Genomic DNA, 14,536 nt, shown 5'->3' on the forward strand with positions numbered 1-14,536 from the left:
CAGAGCAGAAAAGTGCGGGAGAGACAGGAGAAGCCGCCATGCTAAACCGGCTAAGAGCTAGTAGCTGCGCTAAGCTAGCGGATTCCTAAAAACACGCAAAGTGAATAATGTGTAAATAATTTAGAGGTGATTCAGCAGAAGGAGTGCTTTAGTTAAGGCACATGAAGATTACACTGTGAAACAAATCGTAATCTAGATAACTAGATCAATCTAACTGCGCAGATTAAACAGCTAACAGATACAGAAAAACAGGAAGTGGAAGTGATACAATACCGCAGTGAGAGCCAACCACCAGTAGAGGCAAGAAGTGCACTTACGATAAAAATTATAGACCTCTCCGTTCACTGTAGGTGGGAAAACTTGCAAAATCGGCAGTGGATCAAATACTTATTTTCCCCACTGTAGATAAACATGTCACTTCTTCAAAATTTTCAAATTTTACGATACATCTCCTTTGGGTCCACGAGCTAGTTCTCCCTAAACCTTTTAATATCTGCTTTGGTGGCCATTATTTGATCATAGAAAAAGTGTTTATTGACCCCTTTATGTGACAGTTGTGTTATTTATTTGGAATAAATGTCCCTGAAGTTATCTCGTGTCTACAGTTTAAACAAAGGGCACGAATGTGGCTCTATTATAAACATAATAACAGGTGATGTACTATTAATGCTCTGTATTCTTTCTTTCTTTTTTATTTTAATATTCCAGTTCCCCTTTTTGCATCTATAAGAGCTAATAAGTAAACAGTCCTGAATGGAAGAAATGAAGCAGGTCTACATGCCAATGAATTAGCATATAGATGAGTTCATCTCATATAAATGGTGCTCTTTTGCCCAGAACTCCCCGCGCTGAGCAGAGATCATGTATGTAAAGTGTGCATGCAGAAAATGTAAATTAATCCATTTCAATCATCGTAATAAGGTCCCCCCCCCCCACCTTGTTCCCCCTCCTCCCTCACGTTTGTCCCTTATTGCTCAAATGTCCAGAAATATTTAGAGGGCAGTCAAACTATTCCCAGCAGCAGCTTAATTGTTTTAAAGGAAAGAAAAAAGGAATAACAAATGTAAAAGTGCTGTCATTTACAAGTCGGATCATTTGCATGCGATTCAGACAAAAAGGCTGATTCAGTTTTCGGGAAATTAACTGCACTTCAAATCAAATAATGCTCTTTTTTCCTGCAGTAGATTCTATAAAAGCAACGTTATTGACCGTATGTTTTATGTTTGATCCTCATTATTGTAATTCCATAAACAAACACCGGCTGTGTGAAACACTGCTATTTGTTACATAGCTCCTGTTAATATGCTAAAAGAAGCTTATAGAATTGGGTCAGCTAATTAAGCAATTAGCTTATTTCAGCTCTGTGGTCAGGCTGTCACTAATCTATGGCATTGTGAGCGCAGATATGCCAAAACGGCGACGCTCGTGCGTTTGTGTTTCCCATCCCGTCTGACAAAGGATCATGTTTGAAGCCATCCTTCCCCTCAGCAGAAAGACTCATCTCTGTTCGCTAATGCTCACGTTTCTCATGCAAATCCTCGGAACTGAATAGGTTGTTTATTGTCTAGTTAATATACTGAGACATTTATGTAGTGCTGTTGAAGTGTTTGCTTTGTGCATTTGTAGCTGTGTTAACACATATGAAATCCCACACAGATTAGAGTTTGATAGCGTTAAAGCCGTGATGAATGCTTGTGGCTTTTTACCGGGCATCTGACGAAAGCTCGGTGGCCCGACTGCATGAAGTTAAATGCCTAAGTGGTACTTGATTAAAGGATTTATTTTCTTACTTATTATTTGGTAAACCCAAAAGTTACAGAATATTTTTACTTTTTAAACAATCCTACTCACATTGAAGCAGGTAGCTCAGGAGGATAAGGAGATGAAGAAGAAGAGGTAAGTCCTACGTAGACCCCGAGGCCCGGTGGTGCCGGTGCTTATCTCCAGATTCTGTAGCGTCAAGCTCATGAGACACCAGCCCAATGCAGGTTATGTACTTCCCCAGCCAAGGCCTGTACCCATTTACAGCTGGGTGGACTGAAAGAATGCAGATTAAGTGTCTTGTCCAAGGACACAGACAGATAATGTTAGTGGGATTCAAACCCAGGTCCTTATCTATTCATCCACTTGAGTGGATAAGGAGCAGACCTGAGTTGGATTCCCAGACACACTTCCAGCATCCTTGGATAAGACATGATTCATGCTTTTGTTTCTTCTAGACTAGGTTATTGTAATGTTCTATTTTCAGGGTTACCACAGTCCAGCATTAGGGGTCTTCAGCTGGTTCAGAACACTGCCGCCAGACTTCTGACATGTAGCAGAAGGTCTGAACATATCACGCCCATTTTGGCATCTTTGCACTGGCTCCCTGGTTCTGTGAGAGCAGATTTTAAGGTTTTGCTATTGACTTATAAGGTTGTTCATGGACTGGCACCATCTTATCTGGCTGATCTGGTGGAACTTTACGTGCCAGCCTGGGCTTTGCAGTCACAGGATGCGGGACTTCTCTGTATTCCCAGGGTGAAGAAGAAGTCAGCAGGTCAAAGAGCCTTTTTGTATCATGCACCCACTCTGTGGAACAGTCTTCCTGCAACCGTGAGGCAGTCTGAGTCTGTGGACATTTTTAAGTCAAGACTCAAAACCTATTTTTATTCTCTTACTTATGAATAGATTTATTTTTATTTGTTTTAGTATCTTACTTCTGTTTTAATTTACGTATTTGAATTTTTTTTATTCATTTTTAATTATTTATTCACTTTTATGTTGACTTGTTTTATGTAAGGCGCCTTGAGACGGCTTTTGCTGTGATTTGGCGCATTATAAGCCAATTCAATTAAATTAAAATTAAGACACTTCTTCAGCGTTGTACCAGTCGAACAAGCTGTAAACGGGTATTGGCTTTGGCTGGGGAAATAACCAGTGACGGACTGGTGTCCCATCCAGTAGATTCTCACACTACAATATCCAGGGATAACTACTGGCAATAAGGGACTTCGGGGCCAATACAGGACTTACTACTTCTTCTTGCTGAGAAACAAACCTGTTTTGGACTGGCGTCCTGTCCAGGGAGAGCTGTACGCTATTCACCTTATTCAGCCCTGCCCACTTTTACAACAGAGGCATTTCTGTCTTGTCTTAGGACTTCCGCTGAGCGGTGTTTTCAATATAGAACAATGGAGGTCATTACATGAGTAGAAACAAAAACCTTTTTGAAAAGCTCAAAGGGAACGACTCTGGCTCACCCACGGGTCATAACAGAGGAGGATGACATGAAAAAGTATCCCTTGATTATTTTTAACTACTTTGTGTTGTCACTCGGCATGGACGGTTTGGCTATGAGGAACTACAAGCTTCGCACTGTGCAGTTTGTATAAGCTCGTACAAAAGCACAATCAAGTTAAAATACTACCAGACAATTAGTACCACCGTAACACCAAGATTACATAACGTTAATATATGTATTATGTTATTTCATGCAGTGCTTGGTTGTATCAAATGCCAGAAAATGAGTAAATTAGATAGCAGCTAACATGACAGACACAGCTTACCCGTTTGTCTCACTAGCATCAGCTGCGGCTTCTTCAATGGAGCATTGTAGCCCCACCATTTCTTTGGGTAAAGATCCAGTGGTGTGGGTTTTTTCTCCACAAAATGAAAAGAACAGACATATGGACGTTTGGGTGGATTTTTCAAATTCAGCGCCTTTAGCGAGCACCGGAGATCCACGTCTTTTGATGGAGGAGGGAACAAGTTAAATGCTGGTGCACAGCACTCAGATCTCTCCTTTCTATGTTCAAAAAATAGTTCTGAAAGCGATAGTTTTCTCTTCTTCCATTTGTTGTGGCACCCAAGAACTGAACATGTTTGGACACTTCTACCGTACTGTGTTCCCATGTAGCTAATCATCAACGCAGTGGCAAACCGGATGTTGCTTGACAAAATGGAGCCTCCCACCCTGACTTAATTAAGATTGATTGATTGATTGATTGATTAATCACTGGCAACAATGGGCCTGATTGTCCTATATAGGGCTTTCTTCTCTTTCTTCTTCTTTCCTGGGGAGGTAACCCACTTTGGACTGGCATCCAGACAAGGGAGAATTGTAGACTGTCATCTATTTCACGCTATAGAATCTGGCAATAGGCATCAGCACCAGTAGGCGTCAGGGTCTATATAGGACCTACTTCTTCTATTCACATTGAAACATCGTTGGCAAACAAGACTCTCTGCGCTCTTCTCAATTCCAGCAGCTGCTTAATTTGTGAGTATTTATTTATTCATTCTGAAGGAGAGCACAGTGGTGCAAGTGCTTTGTGCACTTGTCTCCCAAACAGAAGGTGTCTGGTTTAAGTCTACTCTTGCCTTATTTCTCCATGTACATTTGGAGAGGACTCCAGAAAGGCATTCGGTGTAAAATGTGTGTGTCAACTTAATGTGGACCATACTGGATCTACTGTGGTGACCCAGAGAATAAATAGGAGGTGATTGTTTTTATTGTTGGTGAAATGACTTTTTAATGGTGTGTTGCACTTGTGTTTTCCTTACCTGTCATTGGCTTTGCATATTTTTAATGTAATGAATATTTTTGAAAATTTGCTTTTGATATTGTAATTTTTTTTAAAGTGGTGATTCTAATAGTTCAGTGTTATATATTTAATTTATTGCCTTTTATTTTGTATGTTATATATATATATATATATATATATATATATATATATATATATATATATATATATATATATATATATATATATATATATATATATATATATATAATAAACATACTCCTTTGGAAAACTCAGATTTCTTTGACTGCACATATTGCAGTTTCTCAAACAATATGTGTCTTAAGTCAGACAGAATGTTTGCTTTATTTCTATATAAAATTATTGAAGAATAATAGTTACTTATAATAGTTAGATCCTCATGGGTCACCAGTTTACATACACGACCAGTCAAAGTTTGGACACACTTTCCGTGTACACTCAGAGGAATGCCCCTTTAAATAGCACGAAAGAGTCCAGAAGGTTCCAGGGTTGAGACAAAGGTTTACAGATGATCACCAGGATATAAAGGCCAAGCATTTTTATTCTTTTTGTTTTATAGTTTCATCTTTGGTTGACAGTCTTTCAGAAGGCCATGCTGATGGAGTTCTCTGTTAAAGCTATCTAATGCCTACAACTCCATAAATTCCTTAATTATGAACTTAAGGTTCTGGTGGACCTTCAAACAAAAGTTAATTTCTGGGTGTTAATTCAGGCCTTCTTCCTCAATGAGTAAATGCTTATATTATCCCTTCCTCATGAGTAAATGCTTATATTATCCCAAATTTCTTCCATTTTCATATAATAGACATGACAAATGGTCATAGTACCATGACTTTTTATTTATTTATTTATTTATTTTTTGGCTCTTCAGGTAGAAGTGGACTTGTTGAGATCCAAAATGTGCTCTGGAAGCCTTGAAGTAAAGTATTATGATTTGCTGTTGTATACCTACATTGAATTTGAAGTGAAATTAGAAAAAAAAAACACAATATAGTCTTCAGCAGGTGCCTCATTTTCCCTTTTCAGCAGTTTGTGGAAAAAGGGATTTCTCACACAATGCATTTACTGGATTTGAGTAAAGCACCCAAATCTTTAATTACTAACAATATTTTGGTAAGACTAATTTTGTAAAAAAAAAAAGAAAAAAAAGAAAAAAAAAATGAAACTGTCCTTCAAGCATTGTGCTAATTCCAGAAATAATGTGTCGTGATTGTGGGCCCTCACTTTTATAAAAACAAAATACGAGATAAGGAGAAAGCAATTATTCCAACTCTGACATACAGTGCATTCGGAAAGTACTCACAGTGCTTCACTTTTTCCACTTTTTTTTTTAAATGTTACAGCTTTATTCTAAATGGGATGAAATTCATTTTTTTCCTCAAAATTCTACACACAATACCCCATAATGACACTGTAAAAAAATTAATTTAAAAATTTTTGCAAATTTATTAAAAATATTAAATAAAAACCCTAAGGAATCACATGTACATAAGTATTCACAGCTTTTGCCATGAAGCTCAAAATTGAGCTCAGGTGCATCCTGTTTCCACTGATCGTCCATGAGATGTTTCTACACATTAATTGGAGTCCACCTGGGGTAAATTCAGTTGATTGGACATGATTTGGAAAGACACACACCTGTCTGCTTATAAGGTCCTACAGTTGACAGTGCATGTCAGAGCACAAAACAAGCATAAAGTCAAAGGAATTGTCTGTAGACCTCCGACACAGGATTGTTTCGAGGCACAAATCTGGGGAAGGGTACAGAAACATTCCTGCTGCTTTGAAGGTCCCAATGAGCACAGTGGCCTCTGTCATCAGTAAATGGAAGAAGTTCAGATCCACCAGAACTCTTCCTGGAGTTGGCGACTCATCTAAACTGAGCAACAGTGGAATCAGAATCAGAATTGAATTTATTGCCAAGTAAGTTCTCACATACAAGGAATTTGATCTGGTGTTACTGGTGCATAAGCAACAATAAAAACAAAAGGAAATAATACTTCTATAAGAAGTAAAGGAGTCAAATAAGGGCCTTAGTGAGGGAGGGAACCAAGAACCTGATCGTCACTCTGTCAGAGCTCCAGCATTCTTCTGTGGAAAGAGGAGAATCTCCCAGAAGGACAACCATCTCTACAGCAATCCACCAATCAGGCCTGTATGGTAGAGTGGCCAGACGGAAGCAACTCCTTCGTAAAAGGCACATGGCAACCCACCTGGAGTTTGCCAAGAGGCACCTGAAGGACTCTCAGACCATGAGAAACAAAATTTTCTGGTCTGATGAGACAAAGATTGAACTCTTTGGTGTGAATGCCAGGCGTCATGTTTGGAGGAAACCAGGCACCATCCCTACAGTGAAGCATGGTGGTGGCAGCATCATGCTGTGGGGATGTTTTTCAGCAGCAGGAACTGGGAGACTAGTCAGGATTGAGGGAAAGATGAATGCAGCAATGTACAGAGACATCCTGGATGAAAACCTGCTCCAGAGTGCTCTTGACCTCAGACTGGGGCAACGTCTTATCTGTCAGCAAAACAAAGAGCCTTAAGCACACAGCCAAGATATCAAATCAGTGGCTTCAGGACAACTCTGAACGTCCTTAAGTGACCCATCTAGAGCCCAGACCTGAATCTGATTGAACATCTCTGGAGAGATCTGAAAATGGCTGTGCACCGACGCTCCCCATCCAACCTGATGGAGCTTGAGAGGTGCTGCAAAGAGGAATGGACAAAACTGCCCAAAGACCTGAGGCTGTAATTGCTGTCAAAGGTGCATCAACAAAGTACTGAGAAAAGGGTGTGAATACTTATGTACATGTGATTTTTTAGTTTTTTAATTTTTAATAAATTTGCAATAATAATAATAATAATAATAATAATAATAATAATAATTCTTCATGTTGTCATTATGGGGTGTTGTGAGTACAACTGTGAGTCGAAAAAAATTCCATTTTGGAATAAGGCTGTAACATAACAAAATGTGGAAAAAGTGAAGTGCTGTGAATACTTTCCAGTCGTACCGTAAACATCTTTTACAAAAGTCTACAGTTGATTACCAGAAAAAAAAAAAAAAAAAAAAAAAAAAATCAAGTTTGAATAAATGGATTCCTCTTTGGTCAACCGCCTTTTAAGCCATGGGGAAGGAGTGCCCTCTTCAAGGTGAACAAAGTCACATTTCTCTCTGTTGCTTCAAACTTCAGTTTGTTATCTGTGGTCCAGAGGTTCTGTTAAACCTTTAGGACAAAAGTTATTTAATTCCTGGGCCTCCTTCCTCAATAATGTCAAGTCTGTGTGGCCATGCTTGAATTCCTTATGGCACCATGAATCTTTTAGTGGTTGCTGGTGAGGAGGAACTGGATTTGTAGAGATCCAAAATCTTGGTTTTCCCTCCCTTCTCTTAAATTTAAGAAGGCACTAGAGGCACATATAGGTCCTTAAGTACAGCCAAACATTCTCCAGTTAACCCACAATTAGACATTCAGAAACTTTTCAGGAATTTGAGATTCTTAAATATACTTTGACTTCTATTCATTACAGTCTGTATTACAGTCTGTATGAACCGAAGATATTTCATTTGTTAAAAAACATAAATTCTTGCATTTAAAGCCAGGGACACCATGTGTTCTGGACCAAAGATGAAAAGAACCATCAAGACTGTTATGTAACAACAAGCCCAAAAGCCAGTGTCTGCCATGGGATTGTGTCAATGTCCTTGGAAAATGTAATTTACACTTCTGTGATGGCAGCATTAATACTGAAAACTACACTGAGGTTTCAGAGGAACATATCCCTTAAAGACAACATCTTTTCCAGGGATGTCCATGCATTTTTTAACACCTAAAACGTTTCTGAAACACATCATCAAGAAGGTTCAACATTTTTTTATTTGCCATTTGTGCGTAAACCAAACAGTCCAGGCACATAGGAATTCTTGTGCAGGGCTCTCTTGGACTCTTTCAGTTTAAAATACGAGGTCTGTTAGAAAAATATCCGACCTTTTTATTTTTTTCAAAAACCATATGGATTTGAATCGTGTGATTGCATCAGCCAAGCTTGAACCTTCGTGCGCATGCGTGAGTTTTTTGACGCCTGTCGGTTGCGTCATTCGCCTGTGATCAGGCTTTGTGTGAGCACTGGTCCACCCCTCTCGTCGTTTTTTTATTGCGAATAAATGTCTGAACGATTTGGATCTTTGCTGCAAGGCTTTGTTGATCCGGGATGTCGTCTGACTTTCACAAAAAGGCAGAAGGCGTGGATATCAGCACTTTTTCGGCACATTCCACTGTTACAGGAGTTTTTTTCATGGAAAGAAAAGCGGAGGGACGCGCCATGGAGCCGTTCATTATGCGGCACAAAACCACCTCCGTGTTGGTCTCACAGGACGGCTTTCAGGTGGATTTCAGATGGCTGTCTGTTGCTTTTCAGTCGTGTGATTATGCGAGAAATTGAGCATGAGCTGGACATGCCAGAACATGTCCTGTGAGGCTTCATCATGGCGTTGCTTTGCGCCATGCAGCTCCACCGCGATGCACGGAACTCCTCCGCACCTCTGTCTCAATGTGCCGAGAAAGTGCTGATGTCCACGTCTTTTCACAATTCCTGTGCTAGTCAGACGACATACCGGATCAAGACAGCGTCCAGTTTAGAAATGAATGGCACATTCCACTGTTACAGGAGTTTTTGTCATGGAAAGAGGAGCGGAATTCCACGCGTCGCGGTGGAGCCGCATGGTGCAAAGCAACGCCGTGATGAAGCCTCACAGGACATGTTGGGGCATGTCCAGCTCATGCTCAATTTCTCGGATAATCACACGACTGAAAAGCAACTGACAGCCGTCTGAAATCCACCTGAAAGCCGTCCTGTGAGACCAACACTGAGGTGGTTTTGTGCTGCGTAATGAACGGCTCCGTGGCGCGTCCCTCCGCTTTTCTTTCCATGAAAAAAACTCCTGTAACGGTGGAATGTGCCGATAAAGTACTGATGTCCACATCTTCTGCCTTTTTGTGAAAGTCAGACGACGTCCCGGATCAAGAAAGCCTTCACGTTGGCAATGATCTGGTTGTTAAACCGTCTGGATCACTCCTTAATCTGTGTAATCCCCATAAAATTGTCCCTGAAAGCCATATTAATTTTCCGAACGGTGTCCACCTGGAGGTCTCTCACAGTTTCTGGAAAAAAATTGATGCAGCAAAGCTCCAAATCGTTCAGACATTTATTCGCAATAAAAATCGACGAGAGGGGTGGACCAGTGCTCACACAAAGCCTGCTCACAGGCGAATGACGCAACCGACAGGCATGAAAAAACTCATGCATGCGCACGAACGTTCAAGCTTGGCTGATGCAATCACACGTGATTCAAATCCATATGGTTTTTGAAAAAAATAAAAAGGTTGGATACTTTTCGAACAGACCTCGTACACAGAGGGAAGGTTCTGAAGACCAGGGGTGCACATAACCGGTACTCGCGCTAAAACGCATTGATGCACAGCAGAGGGAAACACTTTTCAAACAATCTGTCATTGCTTTCCTCTTATGAAGTGATTCCCTTGTGTTTTCTGCTGCACATCATTTATTTTTAGCATGCCCAAGCACCATGAGTTCCAGTTATGTGCATGCCTGCTGAATACACATATAATAAAGAAACAAAGGCATATATAATAAAGTAGAAATAACCACAAAAAAAAAAGCTAACCGGGTTGATTAGACATCAGCAAAACTTTACACAGTTTTGCCATCAATCTCATTGTGGCAGGGAAAAAGCTGTTGAGAAATTGTGTTTTGTAGATAAGTTAATGTAAGAATCGCAGCATTTAAAAACATTTTATTTGCATCTTTAATACTGTCCCAACGTTTTCTGATTTGAGGTTACATCATGTAACTATTACCTTTTTAAAATAGTTTTATGGAAATAAACTGTTAATTTACCTTACATACATTGTTTGATTACACTATGTAACACAACAAAATATTTCAACTGCTTATGTCTAAAGTCTATGGAAAAATGACTACATTCAGCACAAACTTTGATTTTATTTTTTTTAACGTTCTAGAAAGTTCTAAAAGTTTCTTGAAATTTCTAGATAATTCTGGAAACTTCTGCAAAATTCTGGACAGTTCTAGCAGTTAAAGAATATTCTAGAAGACTACTCAGTAGTAGTGAAGGTGAATCGAGAATATTCTTGAAAACAGACAAATTTCAAAATATCATTGTCCTGATCACAGAAACAAAGTTTCTGTGGAATAACAGCTATTTTCTATTTATTTAAGGCATCACAGGTTAGGAAAACACACTGTGTACCCAGGAACAAAACAAAAATAAAAATTTGTTACGTAGTGTTATAAAAGTGTAAAATGTGCTAATAGGTGAAAACTGCATTTTATAGTTTTTAATCAAGGTGTGTGTAGATGTATACCCACAGCTGTATGATATTATGGGCTTATGGTCACATTTCTAGACAACAACACTTGAAAGAAACAAATGAAGCGCCTACAAATTGATATACATATATATATCGATATCTAGATTGCGATCTGTGCTGCTGAATCAACAATTTGTCATTTAAAACATTTAAAAGTTTGTGATGATATAGAAGTCTGTGGGTTTGTTGGTTTTTTTTTTTTGTGCTCTACTTTGCTAATAGCAATTTGATGAGTCAAATCGGAGTGAGAAGTGTACCTAATTGAAGGAAAAGGCTTGAAATGCATTGTTAACGGGTCACAGAGACACCACTTATTGCCCTGATGATGATATGCAAGGTGTGGAAATGCGTTTCCAATCACCCTGCAGGCTCGAGCCCATCAGTTTTCATTCAGAAGTGTGTGCACTTGTTCATTAAGCTTATGCATATCATCAACTGGTGTACTCATTCTATCAGGAAGATATGGCAGGGATAAAACCATGTGAAGGATGGAAATTCAAACAACCATTCTCATTTGCAAAGGTCATTAAAGCCTGGCATACATTAGAAAATCTGCTAATTATGAAATGGCTTAACTCCACATTCAGTGGGATTATGTCTGCTCATTTAGAATATGTTGATCCCCTCCCTTATTTGTCGCAAGACAGTTGATGTATGGGACTTGTGACACGGAACTAATGCTCCCGGTGCTTGTCGGTCGTCTTCAGCAACTGCACAAAGTGCATGAAAGTGGTCGTTTAGCAGCGAATGAATATCTGCATCAACACTAACCGACATAAATTTTAGGGCTGCGGAGTAAATCTGTTGAACTGATTGTATTTGGCTCAGACGTTTCATCTTCTTTTAATTGTGTACCTCCGTTAGTGTGACACAAGGATTATAGTCTGTACCTGCAAAATAAAACTTCCACTTTATGAGTCAGTCTTAAAGCATAAGACAGTAATTTACTCTGAGGTAACATTTAAGACGTGACAAACAATCTGCCGTGTGCGCCTGCTATATGTTACAGAACAGGCATTATTGCATGGTGATGCTTGGGCCAGATGATTCAGATGTTTTGCATCACCAACGCAGTATGCAAAAGAGAAATGTCATCCTGTTTGATTTCTATGTTCTCTGTATTACTATCATCATCCAGGGTAAATGTCGCTTGTACATTTGTGCCTGTAAGAAGACCCCCGTGATGTGTTCAGAACATTAAAAACATAAATGATGCAAAGTATCATAGTGCATACAATTTCAATCTGGAAGTAACAATATGAGTGTAAATCGTGACAATAACGGCACGAAAAAGCAAATTTCATCCCCCAGCTCAGTTGTGGAAGGAAAAGTTGCTGGATGATTTACATCATAGCTGAGACACAGTGTACACGGTTACACAGTGCTACACAGTGTACACCGGTACACAGTGTTACACAGTGTTACGCAGTGTTACACAGTGTACACGGTTACACAGTGTTACACAGTGTACACGGTTACACAGTGTTACACAGTGTTACACAGTGTTACACAGTGTTACACAGTGTACACGGTTACACAGTGTTACACAGTGTTACACAGTGTTACACAGTGTACACGGTTACACAGTGTTACGCAGTGTTACACAGTGTACACGGTTACACAGTGTTACACAGTGTTACGCAGTGTTACACAGTGTACACGGTTACACAGTGTTACGCAGTGTTACACACTGTTACACAGTGTTACTCAGTGTTACACAGTGTACACGGTTACACAGTGTTACACAGTGTTACACAGTGTACAGGAGGAGGAGGAGTAACAGGAAGACAGGAGACGGGAAGGAGAGGAACACAAGTAGCCAGTAAACCAGCAGTGATCAGTATGTCTGGTATTTATATTTACAAATTCTTCTTCTTTTAACTTTCACTTTTGATTGTCTGTGTGCTTCTTACCCTGTGTGCTGCTATACAATGCTGCTGGAACCTCGATTTCCCTAAGGGAGTCTTCCCAAGAGATTAATAAAGTTCAATCTAATCTAATCTAATCTATAAACCACACAAGCATGTTTTGTACTAAAAATCACATTTGAAATAACACTTTTTTTTTCCACCAGTCATTTTAGCAATTAAAAATCACAAAATAAAAAAATACTCTTGTGTAATGAAATGTTGCTTCCCTTCTTTCTCTTGTTTGTTCAGCTATAACATTAATAAATAAATAAATTAGGATGATTTACATTTTAGCTTGATGCGGAAAGTGTTGAGTGAAAAAAATGTTCTCCCGGTTCATATTAGACATTAAATATAACACAATGCTAAAATACCCTTGGACATATAAGCATAAAAGTAGGAAACAGAATGTGTCCTTTTGACCTCTTTAAATAGGTCAAGGTTAGCCATCTTTGAACTGCTTCAAGGTCTGTGTTTCAAGAATGTTCCCTGTGAATATGAAGACCCTGGTAGTAATAGGAACGGACAGACGAATGGACGGAAAGCCTACGCAATACCTGATGGACATATTTAGGCTTCGGGTAAAAATCAGTCAAATACTCCCACAAAGAAGACAATGTTGCCTCCTTTCTTTCTCCAGTTCGTACGTCTGTAACAAGCACAGAGCCATGTTGTTACTGTTTGTTTCCTGGGTCAGAATGGCAGCACTGTCTCCTTGTGGGGTATGAGATCGGCTGACTGTCTCCTCTAGTTCTTCTTTATATCAGGATCTGTGGCTCAAATTTAAAAGGATTCTTGTTGGCAAGTTAAATAGCAAATGGACTGTATTTATATGGCACTTTTTTCTGAAGTGCCTTACATTGATGCGTCACACACACACACACACACACACACACACACACACACACACACACACACACACACACACACACACACACACACACACACACACACACACACACACACACACACACTGTCAGTGTGCTGCCATGCAAGGTGCTCAACTGCACACCAGGAGCATCATGGATTAAGAATCTTGCCCAAAGACCCTCCGTGATTTTCTCGCCGGATGGCGAATCAACAGGGATACTCTGCTCTCAAAATATTAAAGTAAAAGCACTTCTAGTCACAACAAAAAGCCCTGTACGTAATAAAACATTAAGACATACTAATGAAGCAAAATTGAACACCAAATGCAAACAAAACATACAAATCAACCTATATCATGAAATCAGATGAACCCATTTTGCATCCATTAGAACAATAAAAATTAAACTTCTAATTAAATCTAATACGATAAAACATTTGATTGCACTTTGTTTTTGCATACGTATTGTTGTGATTAATATTCAGTTCCGGTTCACTGTGGCGAGAGTCTTTATATGACTGGGACACTTTGTTTTATGCAGAAAATTTCTGTATTTCTGTACCATGCTCTTATTCTTAGTCTTGTATTTATTTATTTTTTCTGCCACTTATTTGTGTTTCAGTCATGGTGGCGGTAAACCACGCAGCTCATTCCACACTTCCCTGTCATGGGCCAAGTCCCGTAACTCTTTTGGGGGATTTTTGTCTTTCTGTACCCCGTTCTTGTTCTTAGTCTTGTATTTCTTTCTTTTTTTTTTTTTTTTTGCCACTTATTTGTGTCTCAGTCATAGTGGTGGTA

This window comes from Thalassophryne amazonica, chromosome 16 (assembly GCF_902500255.1).
Source record: "Thalassophryne amazonica chromosome 16, fThaAma1.1, whole genome shotgun sequence".
NCBI classification, from domain to species: Eukaryota; Metazoa; Chordata; class Actinopteri; order Batrachoidiformes; family Batrachoididae; genus Thalassophryne; species Thalassophryne amazonica.